Source organism: Lissotriton helveticus, chromosome 9 (genome assembly GCF_964261635.1).
Source record: "Lissotriton helveticus chromosome 9, aLisHel1.1, whole genome shotgun sequence".
NCBI lineage: Eukaryota > Metazoa > Chordata > Amphibia > Caudata > Salamandridae > Lissotriton > Lissotriton helveticus.
In genome coordinates this window covers 70,630,988-70,644,324 of record NC_136070.1, presented here as the reverse complement: position 1 = coordinate 70,644,324, position 13,337 = coordinate 70,630,988, and the positions used below count along the sequence as shown (strand labels likewise).

The following is a 13,337-nucleotide window of genomic DNA, read 5'->3' as shown; positions in this document are numbered from 1 at the left end:
GTGCCATCATATGTACCCCTAACCCTAGTAAGGTAGCTAATGGTTTGGGTAACCTCAGAACATGATAACTCTGATCTGCCCCAGGAATCGTGGTGACCGGTCTAAAACCTTTTCGCTCAGTCACTCATGCTCACTTGGAGAGATAAACAAGAAATACACAAAGGGGTATTGTCAGTATATATTGAACCATTGTGATTTGTGTATAAAATTTATGTGCTGCAATGATTAATAGATGGAAGCAGGTAAAAGTAATTAGCAATATAAGCATGGTGAAAAGAATAAAAAATTCAATCATTGTGCTAAAACGCTCTGTATTTATAAGCTGACATACAAATACTGTATATAGTGTAGTCCTACTAGGCAATCCTTAACCTTGTTACCTAGGGTGAGTGTTCGGCCAATGGTCCCCTAATGGATGATTTAAACCCGGATTACCTGAAAGCACTGAATGGAGACCCTGGTCTTGGTCATGAGGTGGACATTTGTCCTGGTAGTGGGTAAACAGGAATCTGCTGGGCTGAGATTCCGGCACAGTGACGACCTCGCAATTTTCAGCAGACTGCTCCTCTGATGTGAGCACGGAAATATGTGTATTTATAACAGTATTCATGCTTCTGTGTTGATGCTCCAGCTGAGCTGACATTGTTTATTGTCTCTGTGATAGCAATGCCGCCTTATGGACGAAATAACAAAGATCAACATTTGCACAATGTGTGTGCACATAGTGTGTTCAGGCCTTGTACTGAATGTTCAAGGTGGCGTGGTAGTGTACTTACGAAGTGGAATTTTTAAGCAATGTAGTTTCAAAGAAACTAATCCTGTACTGCAAGCAAATTTGTCTCAAAAGTCATTGTGTAGAAGAGAATGCAACTTAAGAAAAGTGTACTTCTAAAATAGCAGCAGTGTTTCCCAGCCCTAACCTTGCCGCATCAGGGTGGGCATTGTTTAACCTGGAGGTAAAGTACATGGTAATTTAGGGAGTAGGCTTTTAAAATACTCTTGTAGTTTCGAATCCTTTCAGAGCAAATAAGATTTCAGAAATCCAAATAGTCGGTGATCCTGTTTCATAAGATTGATAGGCTATCCCAAAGGAGGACACATAGGCCCTCGTTCCAAGTGGCGTATTATTTCCCTTAGAGCCGTTAATAGCAGTTGGCGGCCCTATCGGAATCAGGAGATCTGCGGAAACCCTGCAGAGCTCTTAACTTTTAACTGGAGATTTCAGCAGCTAAAAGGAACCAAAGGCTTTGGGTGAAAGTCCGGCACAAAATGGAGTATTATCATCAACTGTTAGTCTCTACCACCTGCAGGTGGGGATCGCCCGTTAATGCGCCTTCCATGCTTGGTGCTTGTCTGTAGACACCAGTAGTGAATACCGTTGGCTCCCTAGTGCACCCATGTAACTCAGGACGTAGGATACCCATCCCCAGTAGAGTTCATGTCTCAGTTTTGAGATCTCTCTGTAGAGAGACTGCAAAGGGCCTCAGTCTTTCTCCAGTGCTGCAAGCGGAGCAACTGGAGGCCAGTGCTTGATGGTCGCTGTGAGAGATATCCACATTGCCGCTCTACTACTGCATTCTTTCTATAACAACCTGCAGTGTTCAGATGTCTTGCTGGGGAAGCTTCATGCCTTGAATGAAGCTCTGTGCTTCAGCCCCTCCCCTCATTGGCTCTCCAACACCCCACCCCCTCTGCCACTTTCCCGCCCCCTTCCCCTCCTCCTCCCTCCACCTCCTCCTCCCTCCCTCTTTCGCGCTCTCCCTCCCTCCATCACAGAACCTGGATCTGGTAACATGACTATAAGCAGTCCACAGCCACTTATGTGTCAAGACCGTTCTGTAAGTGAGAATACGTAAAGTATGTCAAATGGTTGATTAAATTGATGTATCCTGCACCATCAAACGTAGATGCTGCATGCTGTCCCGCTGGGCTGTGCACATGCCCTAGCATGCCCAGGGTGTCATGAGCCGTGAAGTGAGTGCTCAAACTGAGGAGTTCTCCCAGACTCTTGCCATCCAAGTGAAGTGCACAGTCACTGCTGAGTACTTTGTAGGAGTGTAACCTATAGGGCAATACATGCCAAGCTTAATCAGAAATGCCAAGCAGCAGACTTATCAGTAATGAAGCGTGTTGTGGTCTGCTGAGAAGCCATGTGTAATCCACCATGTCAGTCATTTGTGCAGACCATGGGTAAAAATTCCCATGACCGATAGCCATGCAGTATTGTTGCTGCCTCAAGCGATGGCACATTTCTTTCTTCTCCCATCTCCTAATGCAATATGTGATCACTTTGCGATATCATTTCCTGTGATCACAGATGCACACTTCCCTCTTCCAACATAGTCTTTGGACAGTGTCTCTCTCTCTCTCTCTCTATTGGCATGCTCTGCAGTCTCTGTGGTGCTCTGACATAGCTGGTGCTCGCTAGAGGTAGACCTTTACTTCCATTATTCAATTTAAAAAAAGCAGCACTCAAAGGTTGTAAAATGTTCCAATATCCTTAAAAAAACATCTAAACAAAATCCTTATGAAAGAAACAAGTGAAACTGATGTGAAACTAAGCAGTGGAAAAGGAACGTCTGCAACACAAGAAAAAACAGCACATAAAACCTGTTTTTAGGGAGAAAATGTGCGTTGATCTATATAGAAAAAATCCAGAGGCAGGTACGGGGCCACACAAAACAAGCAGACGAGGAGAAGTCATAGAAAATAAATACTGATGTTCTGAGTCGAGGTGAAGGTTTATTCATACGTCTTTCAGATCACACATTAACAGTGGAGCAAGGATGGGTATTAAAAGAGGGACTTTCAATCTCCAGAACATTTCAACTACGTAGACACTCTATTGACACATACACATTTGTGAAGAAATTAAAGCTGGGTAAAGTGCATGCAATGAATAAAGAGAAATGGACAACAGTTATTTCAACAAGAAAGCTATAACCTCACAATTGAACACATTCCTGACCTATTCAGCTTATGCAACATTTTAAGTGAAGACGACCAATAAGTGAGAGCTGAGTATTAGAACTGTTATCGATTTATCTTAAATATCTAAGTACCATGTTCAGGAAACCAGTACGTCATTGTTTATGAATTGATGTTTCATGGTGTACAAGAAGTTGGATGAAATAAAAAGTCATGTAAAAAGTGAGAATTTAGCTAAGAGAGAGAGAGAGACCAGGGAAAACCTACGGGACAGTGAAAATATTATAGCAAATGCTGTCTACAAAGTTGCAAAAGTCATGATGATGTCTAAGATGTAATATATCAAAGAAGCAAATGATGAAATAGAAACTATAAAAAAATTGAATAAAAATGACATACATACAATCAAAGAAAGGTATGATAGACTAATAGAAACTTAGAAAATACAGCTACAAATAAACAAGAGTGAATGTCATTATATAAAGACTAACAGTCCAACTATGCCTACTTCCCCCGCCCCCCCCCCCCCAAATGTTCATAAGTCTTTTCAACCCTCCTGGATGACTATGGGATCCCCCTGTAATTCTTCATTTGAAAGGACTTCTCGGTATGAAGACTATTATCTATCTTCATTGGTAAGGAACATCATCTTGTATATCAGCTTCACAGACCTGTTTCAGATCCTGTCCAATATCAATTAGCAAAATGATTACTTCTTGCTAACAATCGATGATGTCTCACTACATACATACATCAGATTTGATGGTGGGTGCAAAGCCTGTGAATCCACCTTGAAGCAATGTAATATTAGGGAGCTAAAACACTCCAACATGCTACCAACAGTGATTGATATCTACCTGAACAACAATATTTTACTTTTTGGTCACCATTCGTACAGACTAAAATGTGGAAGCGTCATGGGAATCCCCTTTTCTCCAAGCGACGCAAATCTCGCAATGGATTGATAGGAAGAGAAGATTGCCTTGGGGTAGCAAAATGATGACAGGCATGTGTTTGAGATGTTAGTAGTAGAGAGGCCACCCAAAATGCTAGTGGACTCACTCCTACAGCATTCATGCGCTTACACATGTGTAAAAAATATAAACATCTGTTTTGATTTAGTATGTTGAAACTTTGAAAACAGCTGTGTAAAATAGTGATAGATAGTAGGCACCTCTGGGAGTGGATGATTCTACCCCAGATCTCACAGCAGTGAGCAAGGCAGATAATGCTGTGATAAATGGGCTTTTCCTAGTGATAAAGGGGCTTTACCTATGGGCAGTGACAAGATGCTTCTGGCTGGCGGTCACCTTGCATCAAGGCTCTGCTAAGATAAGCAGGCAGTGCCTGTGATCCCAAGTCAAGGCCTCTGGGATTCATTTCCGGTGTAACTGATTGAGGAGAGACTTTTACAGCGAAGTTCAGCAGCTTTGCATCTAAACTGTAAAATGCAGGGAATCACTCCTTGAACTCAGAAGACTTGAAAAACAAATGGTTGCAGCAAGAATAAATTACATTTTTGACAGAGAAATCCCAGTTTTAAATGGATTAGGTTGGTAAAGAATTTTTGTGGAAAAAAAACAAATTGTTTTCGCTTGAAGCTGCACTATTAGTTACTGTCAAAAACAAAATATGCTTGCAGAACACCAGAGGATCAGAGTTAAATCGCGCCAGTATTATGGCGGATTATAATAAATAACCGTAACAACGCAGGAATGTGCTGCCTGGGGGGAAATACGGTGTCACTGAACTGCTTGAGAGCCAGGGTTTAGGTAAAAATGTTAAAAAACATAAACTAGTATAGTAGAGCACCTTTCCTCCTGCAGTGTTGAGTGGCTTCAAGTTAGAGCTCTGATAATCATGACCGCAAAGAAACCTGCAGTACAATGTCAGCCATTTTGGCACCAAACGGTAAATCTCAAGAGCAATAGATAAATATTGGTTTAAATTGATGATCTATAGTGATCTATACCTCATTACCATCTCTGTGGTCTGCCAAAGACTACCACATAGAGTCCAGCTGGATAAGATGGCTACCCTAACTGCATACTCTGTACCAGACAACTGTTATTGCCTTTGCTCCTTTCCTTTTCTACTTCTCTCCATAGTTGACTTTGAGTGATTTTGTTACATTATGTTGAAATTTGTGTAGCGCTGTATTGCCGTTATTACAGCCTTGTGGTGCTGCTGGGTTTGAGAATCACCAAACCACAGTCTTTAGGATTCTGTGATAGACCCAAGTTTATTTTCTATTAGTATAAATGGTGGCTAATATTTTGTATGTAGGTTTGATACGTGTATTCAAAGATTGGTACTCATCCAGGTATACGACTGGTAGCTGGCACTCTAGTGTCCTGTTGGGGGCCACTGTTACTTATTTTGTACCAGTGGCTGCAGGTGGTCGCCACCGTCCCTCATTTTTTGGGTTAGTGCATTAAATCAAGTTACACTAACAAATGTGTTATCTAAAATTAAACAAACGCGCTGATTATCATTCGTGCTGGCCACGTTTATCTTGTTGGTCTTGTTTCAGCAGCATAGTCCAACATTCAGCACAACTCGTAGGACGAGACCAATCGCATACAACCGACTAGGATCGTGTATGTCCTATAGTTTGGAATCACTGCTCTCATAGCCGCACTTCTAAATCAATAGAATGTCTTCATCAGACCGCTCCACATATGAATGAATGTCATTTATAAAGCGCACAGCTGCTTCCCAAGAAGCGTCCCAGCACTGAATAAGCCTCTAGAGCAGCACAGTAATACTCCGCATTCCCTAAAAAGGTATGTTTTAAGGATGCTTTCAACGCATTTCCCGTATCTAGATCTCTCAGAGGTTATGGGAGCGATTTCCAGTTTTTAGCAGCATAATAGAATGAATGAAAATACATATTCAGATCTTTTAACTCCAAATGAACTTTAGACAAACCTCCTAGCATAGCACGAGAGGCATTTAGCAATCAAGCAATTTAGCAATCGAGGCACTGTCAAGGCACCTTATTCGCACAGCCATCCCTTGCAGAGCCAACAGGACTGTTATTCAGGGCAAACCACAATCTCACATGAGCAACACAACACTAAGTCTATATAGTCTGTTAACACCTTCGACGCTGATGACGAGCTCAGGTACACCTCTCCTACGCTCATGACGAGCTGAGCTCGTCATGCACGCATAGGTTTCCGTTTGCGGTTAGCGCACAGCGGAAATATGCGCCGCATCGATGAGGTTAAGCACTGCGCCTGTAACAGACCAGACCCTTCTGTCTCACCGTGGTATCGAGTCCAAATTTCTCTCCTTCCCCCAGAAAGAGGCACTATGCGGTCTTCTCTGTTGTGTGCAGCACTCCATTCCTCCGCACTTAGGTTTCAGCTATATAACCGAGACAGTGCATGGCTGTTGTCTCTACACAGTGTTGGACGTCTAGAGAATTTCCTGAGCAAGGTATTAACACCTTAGCCGCGGTTAGATTTACCGCGGTGCGCTGAAGATTGAAAAAACCCGCGGTTCATGACGAGCTCAGCTCGTCATGAGTGTACGAGAGGTGTACCTCATGACGAGCTGAGCTCGTCATGAGCATCGAAGGGGTTAATGACTGGAACAAAAACTCTGGAGATGTTGGAGAAAAAAGATGCTTGCCTCTCTTCACAGGCCTCTGAAGCTAGCCAATCCTGGACTCCTATGTAACAGATGACAGATGAGTACAGCACAAGAGATTCTCTTCCATAGATGCACGGTTTCTGGTTCAGTAGAAGGTTTCTCATGTTTTGACCTGTTTGTTGTCACCAGAATCCCTGTGTTTGACGTGAGTTGATCGCAGAAGGTTTCGGGGTAAAATTTACAAGGCTAAAATAAAGTATGTGCTGTAACAAAGTGGAGCAAAGTGGTACTTGGTTTACTTGAGGGTAGTATCCAGCACCTCCTCCTCGTCGTACTTCTGGATTCCATTCCTTCATATAGCCTTTGAATGCAGAAACATCTAGCGGGTGGTTCCCAGCACATCCGCCGGGAAAACATTCGAGGTTTGCGCCACTTAGTGTTGGAACAAGCTTCCGGTTACTTTACGTGCCTGTCAAACTGAAGCGGCATTTCGTAAGTCACTAACGACCCACCTTTTCTCCACATAATGTTCTCCTCTTTTCCTACCTTCACTGTTCCCAGTTTTACCAGCGCCGGGACGCCCCGTTGGGGCAGCTGTGCACTTTATAAAACGCACAAATAAATAAATAAATAAATCCCGCCCCACTCCGTTATCCCGAGGTAGTGAGCTCTTGATGGGGATAGGTCTGGTTTTTCAGTACGCTGGTTTTGGAAGTTGTGAAACATAAAGGACAATATTCAACAAGGCTTGTGAGTTGTGCTACCAGATTCCAAAGAAAGGGCCACGGGGGAGTCTTTTGTGGTTCATGGTAAACACGCTATCCGGGCGCAATACTGTGCCAGTTCAGAGTTTGGGAACTGTTTGAAGACTGGTGAAGGCGCCATCTTGAGAGGCGCGATGCAGTACCTAAAATCCACAGAACCCTAAATCCTCCATGTTTCAGCAGTGAATGGCTATATAGTGTAGAGTCTGTAGACTATTTACATAAAACCATACAATTGTAATGTTTAATTCTGAATCTACAGGTATGCCTCCTGGTTTGAGCTATAAAAAGGAGACTAGACCAGTTCCAACTCGTTTTGCAAGAGGAGTTGGCCTAATGGCTAGGGCGGTCGACCTCGAATCTGGGGAACTGGGTTTGAGTCTCTGCAATGCCGCTGAGCATCCTGTGATTCTGGGCAAATCACTTAATCTCCCCGTGCCTAACAAAAAATGAATGTGTCCTCATGTAATGCAACTGGTGCTATGTAAAGTGCTCTGATACCCGATTCGGGTCAACTTCGCGCTATATAAAACTCCGTAAAATAAAAAATAAAATTATTTAGTGTTCAGCTGGAAACTTCCTGGCCACTTTTCTTACGCAGTCTGTCCATGAAGAAGTATGCTTTCATTGAGGACTCTCCAGGTTCTGGCCAGCAGGTGGGTCAATGACTTGCCTCTTTCAGCCGGTCTCAACCAGCTGCTAGTAACAGGAATGTGTAGCATGCTAGTGTCATAGAGTGGGCCACATGACAGCCTGCTTTATAATGAATTATCCTGTAATTAATACGTTGTAGATTGGTGGAACAGAAACTGATATTTCCCCGGCATCCACAATGACAGCTGACAATTACAATTGGCTGCACAGTAATTAGTTACTGCCGACAGATTATTTGTGCAGGATGTCTAATTGGTTCTTCCCACACATTGTCAAATCACTGGCATTTGCGATTGGCTTAGGAGTGTGTTGACATCATACCTGGGAGTGGCTGCAGCATGGCCACAACCGTGTGTAATGCGAGGTGAGTTGCTTGACTTCGGCCCTTGCTTAGCCTTGATTTGGCAGGGCGGGACTCCTTTTTACTGCAGGACGAGAACGTCCTCATTTAGGCATAGTATCCGAGATCTTTCAGCTGTGGAATTCACTAAACTGTCGGAGCTTGCCGTGTTGATCACTGGGTCACTTTGGAATGTTGTGACCTATGGTTCCATCTTTCACGAAACACGTGTCGGAACTTCCCAAACGCTGATTAATGAGGCCTTGATGTCTACTCTGCCAAAAGAGCATCCCTGGGAGTAGAGTGGTTCTAGGAGGAGTGTGAACAACAGTGGACCTCAGTGGTGGTGGGGAGATTTGAATGGAAAGTGACAAGCCTCCCTACTGGGGTGGCATTGCGCGATTAACTGGCTGATGTTTAAGGATGCGTGGTCCACACGTTGCAGATCACCAAATATTTTTTACTCTTTCCCAAAGTTCCTGGAGAAGTCATGTGTGTTGAGTATTGGGTTGTAGTAACATTATGCTCTAACACTTGCATAATTAAAACTGCATATTCTGTTGTAGACATTTGCGTATCTAAATGCTTTGGTAGTGTAAATGTTCTGGGAGCATAGTGATTTTTTTTTATTATGCGGACGGCCCTTGTAAATGCCATACTTACACGTAGGCACTTATGGACCACGTTAACAGATTTGTTTTTTATAAGGGCCGCATGTTTCTTCGTAGCTGCATCGGTTTACTAATCACTACAGCATCATTAGCATTCCTCTTCCATCGTCCAGCCCAAGGTAGCAGGTGCAAAGTGCAATGAGGTTTGCAGGATGGATTTTGAAGGACCGCCCGCTTGGCCGTTAGGATGCTGCCGCATCATTGTTGGACTTGGCCACTCTTGGGCACAGATGGCGAGTCGGATTGCCCTGCAGTTTCTCGGATTTGATGTCTTCCCCGAGCCATGTGTCAGGTGGCGAGCTGTAGTGCGCATTATCTTTGCAAGACCGTGCTTGTACTTACGTGGATGCTGTTGTTTATGCCCGTGTTTTGTCTACATCGGCACACGAGTCTTTTGAGATGCAAATCCTCTTTATTTATTTATTTTGAAAGTTTTATATAGCGCGAACAAGATCTTTGCAGATATCAGAGCGCTTTACAAAGCGGGGAATACAAACATGAGGGTGCAAATAGGCCATTCGGTATAGCGCAATTGTAGATAATAAGTAGGTATATGAGGGAGCATGGTAAAGCAGGTACATTAATAATGCAAATAATACATAAGTGTGAGCATAGACAGTCAGGTGAGTAAATCAAAAAAAAAGTAATACAAATCATCGAAGGGATCGAGCAAATAATACAGATCGGTGCAGAGACTTTAAGAATCACGTTAATAGATCAAGTGTATTTGGCTATGAGGATAGCTTTTACTTCTTTCTTAAAGAGTGCGATGGAGGAGATGAGTCTGGTTTCAGGAGGGAGTGAGTTCCATATCCTGGGTGCCATTCCTGAGAAGGAGCGTTTATACGTTTTTTCCTTCCGGAATCTTCGAGGTTTTAGCAGAAGATTATTTGTGCCTCTGGTGTTTCTAGAACCGCCAGAGATTGTCAGCTTCTGGGTGAGGTATCCGGGTGAGCTCAGGTGTACAGCCTTGTGTGTCATGCAGGCGATTTTCAAATGTATTCTGGCTTCAAAAGGCAGCCAGTTCAGAGATTTAAAGTCAGGGGAGATATGCGAGTGCTTTTTTGACCCAGTGATGAGTCTCGCTGCAGCGTTTAGAGAAGCTCTTAGGGGTGCGGTAGAAGTTAGAGGGAGCCCGCAGAGGGCTATGCTGCCGTATTCTATTCGAGGGAGGACTAGTGCTTGTACTGCAGTTTGGAAGTCTTTGGCTGGGAGGAAGGGTTTTAAGTTTCCTCAGGGTATTGATTTGGTAGTTCGCTCCTTTAGTTGCCTTGCTGATATGTTGCTGCATGTTGAGGTTGGTGTCGAGTGTTATGCCTAATGATTTTGCTGAGTCCACGATGGTGGGTTGGACATTGAGTGCAGTTAGGTGATTTAGCCAAGTTTGAGTGGTGGAGATCTTCTCGGGAGGTGAGATCAGAAGGAACTCTGTTTTCAGAGCATTGAGTTTGAGATGATTATCTGCGAGCCAGGATTGGGTGTTTCTGATCGTTGAGTTCAGGAGTACAATGTCTTTGGGGGATTGTAATTTGAGATATAGTTGGATGTCATCGGCATACATGTGAAAGAGTACATTGGATGCTTGTAGCAAGGTGGTGAGAGGTTCCATGACTAGGTTGAACAAAGTTGGGGATAGGGAGGATCCTTGGGGGACGCCTAACGATACAGGTATTGGCGAGGACATCAGGTTGTTGTTCTTGAATTTCTGCGTCCTGTTGTGTAGAAAGGAAGTGAACCACATGAGAACAGTCCCAGATAGACTCATTCTTGTGTTTAAAAGTTCAAGTAGCTTCTCATGTTTAACGGTGTCGAATGCTGAGGAGAGATCAAGAAGGATGAAGGAGGCAGGTGTCGTTTTGATCTAGGATTTGAAGGGCGTCGTCAATAATGTGAGTCATAGCAGTTTCTTTGCTGTGCCCTGCTCGGAAGCCTGATTGATGAGGGTTGAGGAGATCAAACTGATCAATGTGTTTAGTCAATTGTAGTTGTGCGCATTTTTCCAGGAGTTTGGCGAGAGTGGGAATATTGGTAATGGGACGGTAGTTGTTTGGATCAGATGGGTCGGCTGTAGGTTTCTTTAGTAAGGGAGTGACTTGTCCAACTTTGAGGGAGTCCGGGATGGATCCTTGTTGAAGTGAGCTGTTGATAATTTTAGTCCAGAGTGGAAGGAGCAACGGGGTGAAGTCTTTGACAGCGTTAGCAGGGAGGGGGTCCATGAGGTGATTGGATGGTTTCAAGGTGCTGAGCAATTTGCCAATTTCTTCTTCAGAATAGGTGTCAAAGGAAGACCATGTAGCATTGTTTTTTGGATCATTGGGTGCTATGCAGTGAGGTTTGGGGTAAAGGCTTGCGTCAATGAGGAGATCACTCTTTATGTTCTCAGTTTTTTGGATAAAGAAAGCAGCGAAGTCTTCACAGGAGAGTGATTCGCGCACAGTGTTGAGTGGTTGGGATTGTTCCTTCGATTGTGTTCTGATTAGCTCAAACAGTTTTCTCGGGCGGTTTTTTGCTTGGTCGAGCTGGAGGCTGAAGAAGGCTGATTTTGAGCGCTTTATTTTCCTGAAGTATAGGTTTCTCTTTTCCTTCAGGTTTTTTAGGTGCAGTGCAGAGGGAGCTGATCTCCAGGTGCGCTCTGCCATTCGCATGGTTCGTCTATCCTCATTGAGACTCCTGTCGTACCATGGGTTGGAGATTTTAGCGGAGACTCTTTTTAACTGCATGGGTGCCGCCTCATTGATTATTGAGGTCATGGCGTTGAGATAGTGGTCAGTCAAGGATTGGACGTCCGTAGCGCCGGTAGGAGGGAGTAGGAGGTCGCAGCTGTTCGGGGGTAGGGATTTTGGGTTGAGCTTTTTCAGGTCTCTTTTCCAGACTTTAGTCTTGGAGGATTGAACCGTGTTGAATTTGACTTTTTCATTGATGAAGAATGTGACAATATGATGATCTGACCAGTCACAAGGTTGAATGGACTCAAGTTGGATAGCGTCCTCTTTGGAGATGATAAGGTCGAGGATAGACCCTTTCTCGTGGGTCGGGCTGTTGCAAAATTGAGTGAGGTCAAGGGCGTTGAGGAGATTTTTGAGACTATTTACCACCGCATCATTGTGATCGTACCAGTGGAGGTTGAAGTCACCAAGGTATATTTGGGTGAGCTGTCGTCCGGAGTTGGTAGAGATCATATCCATGATTTGTTGGGCGAAGGTGAAGTTGTCCCTGGGTGGGTGGTAGATGCCGTGAAGAGAGCATATCGGTTTGCCCTCACTAACGATATCGAGGCAGATGTATTCACAGGAAGTTGGGGAGGGTAGGGAAGGTGCGGTGACTTTCAAAACAGAAAGGTTGTTCCTGTATATGCATGCGATTCCACCACCTATCTTGCCAGACCTGTCAAGTCTAATGATGTGGTAGTTGGGGGGAACCAGAATGTCCATTATAGGTGTAGAAGATTCCGTTAGCCAGGTTTCAGTTAAGATGATTAGGTCAAGGTCCAATGTTAAGATGAGATCAGCGATGGCGGAGGAGTGTCTAGAGGCCGATCTGCAGTTGAGGAGAGTGCATTTGAGACGGGGTGTGTCAGGGGAGGTAGAGGGTTCCAGCGTGAGAGGGACTTTTCTAAGGTTATTAGGGACGGAGATTCTGTTGCTTAGTGTGGGGGGTCTCCAGGGATTTGATTGTATCGTGGGAATGGAGAGGTGAGTGGTGGTTGTGTGGTTTAGGGGAGCAGGGTCGTATGTGCGGAGGAGGGTGAGTGTGTCGATGTCCGAAAGAGGGTTTCATGGGCGACGGGGGCAGTTGTTGCGGTTGTGGACAGGGATCGCGTTCCAATGTGGGGGGTGTAGAGTGTGAGAGTCATCCGGAAGGGTGGGGGGCAAGTTGGGAGGGGGGGTGGTGGTGTGTGAGGGGTGTCTGGGATGAGTGAGGAGTAGTTCTTTGATGGTGTGAATGTCTTCTTTGATGGTGTGCATGTCTTCTTTGAGCTGGAGGAGGGTGAGCATAATATTGTCCAGTGTGGGATAAGTGTTGGAGTTAGGGATGGGTGAGTGACTGACCTGAGTATTAGCGTGCGGGTGAGGGGGTGGGTTGGTGTTCGTGCAGGTCTCCGTGGCGTCGATGTACGGGTTGGTGTTAGAGAGGAGAGAGGGGTTGTGAGGGATGGGTGTGGATGAGGTAGGGAAGATGTTAGTGGTGTAGATGAGGGCATTGGTGGCAGGCGGAGTGAGCCAGGAGGAGGTTGAGTGTATGTTAGTGGTGATGGGGGAGCAGGTAGGGTAGTGGGGGATGCGAGTGGGGGGAAAAGGGATTGGAGATGGTCCTGTTGTGGGGAGGGGGAGTTGAATTAATGGATGTGGTGTGCTCTGAGTAGTTAGTTAGAGGGTGGTA

At 44.7% G+C, this 13,337-nt stretch overlaps 1 protein-coding gene across 7 annotated transcripts in view; it reads left to right on the top strand.

The window, feature by feature from the left end:
- Positions 1-13,337, top strand: part of DPF3 (double PHD fingers 3) — a 506,881-nt gene that overhangs the window by 351,284 nt on the left and 142,260 nt on the right. The gene's annotated exons all lie outside the window — the stretch shown is intronic.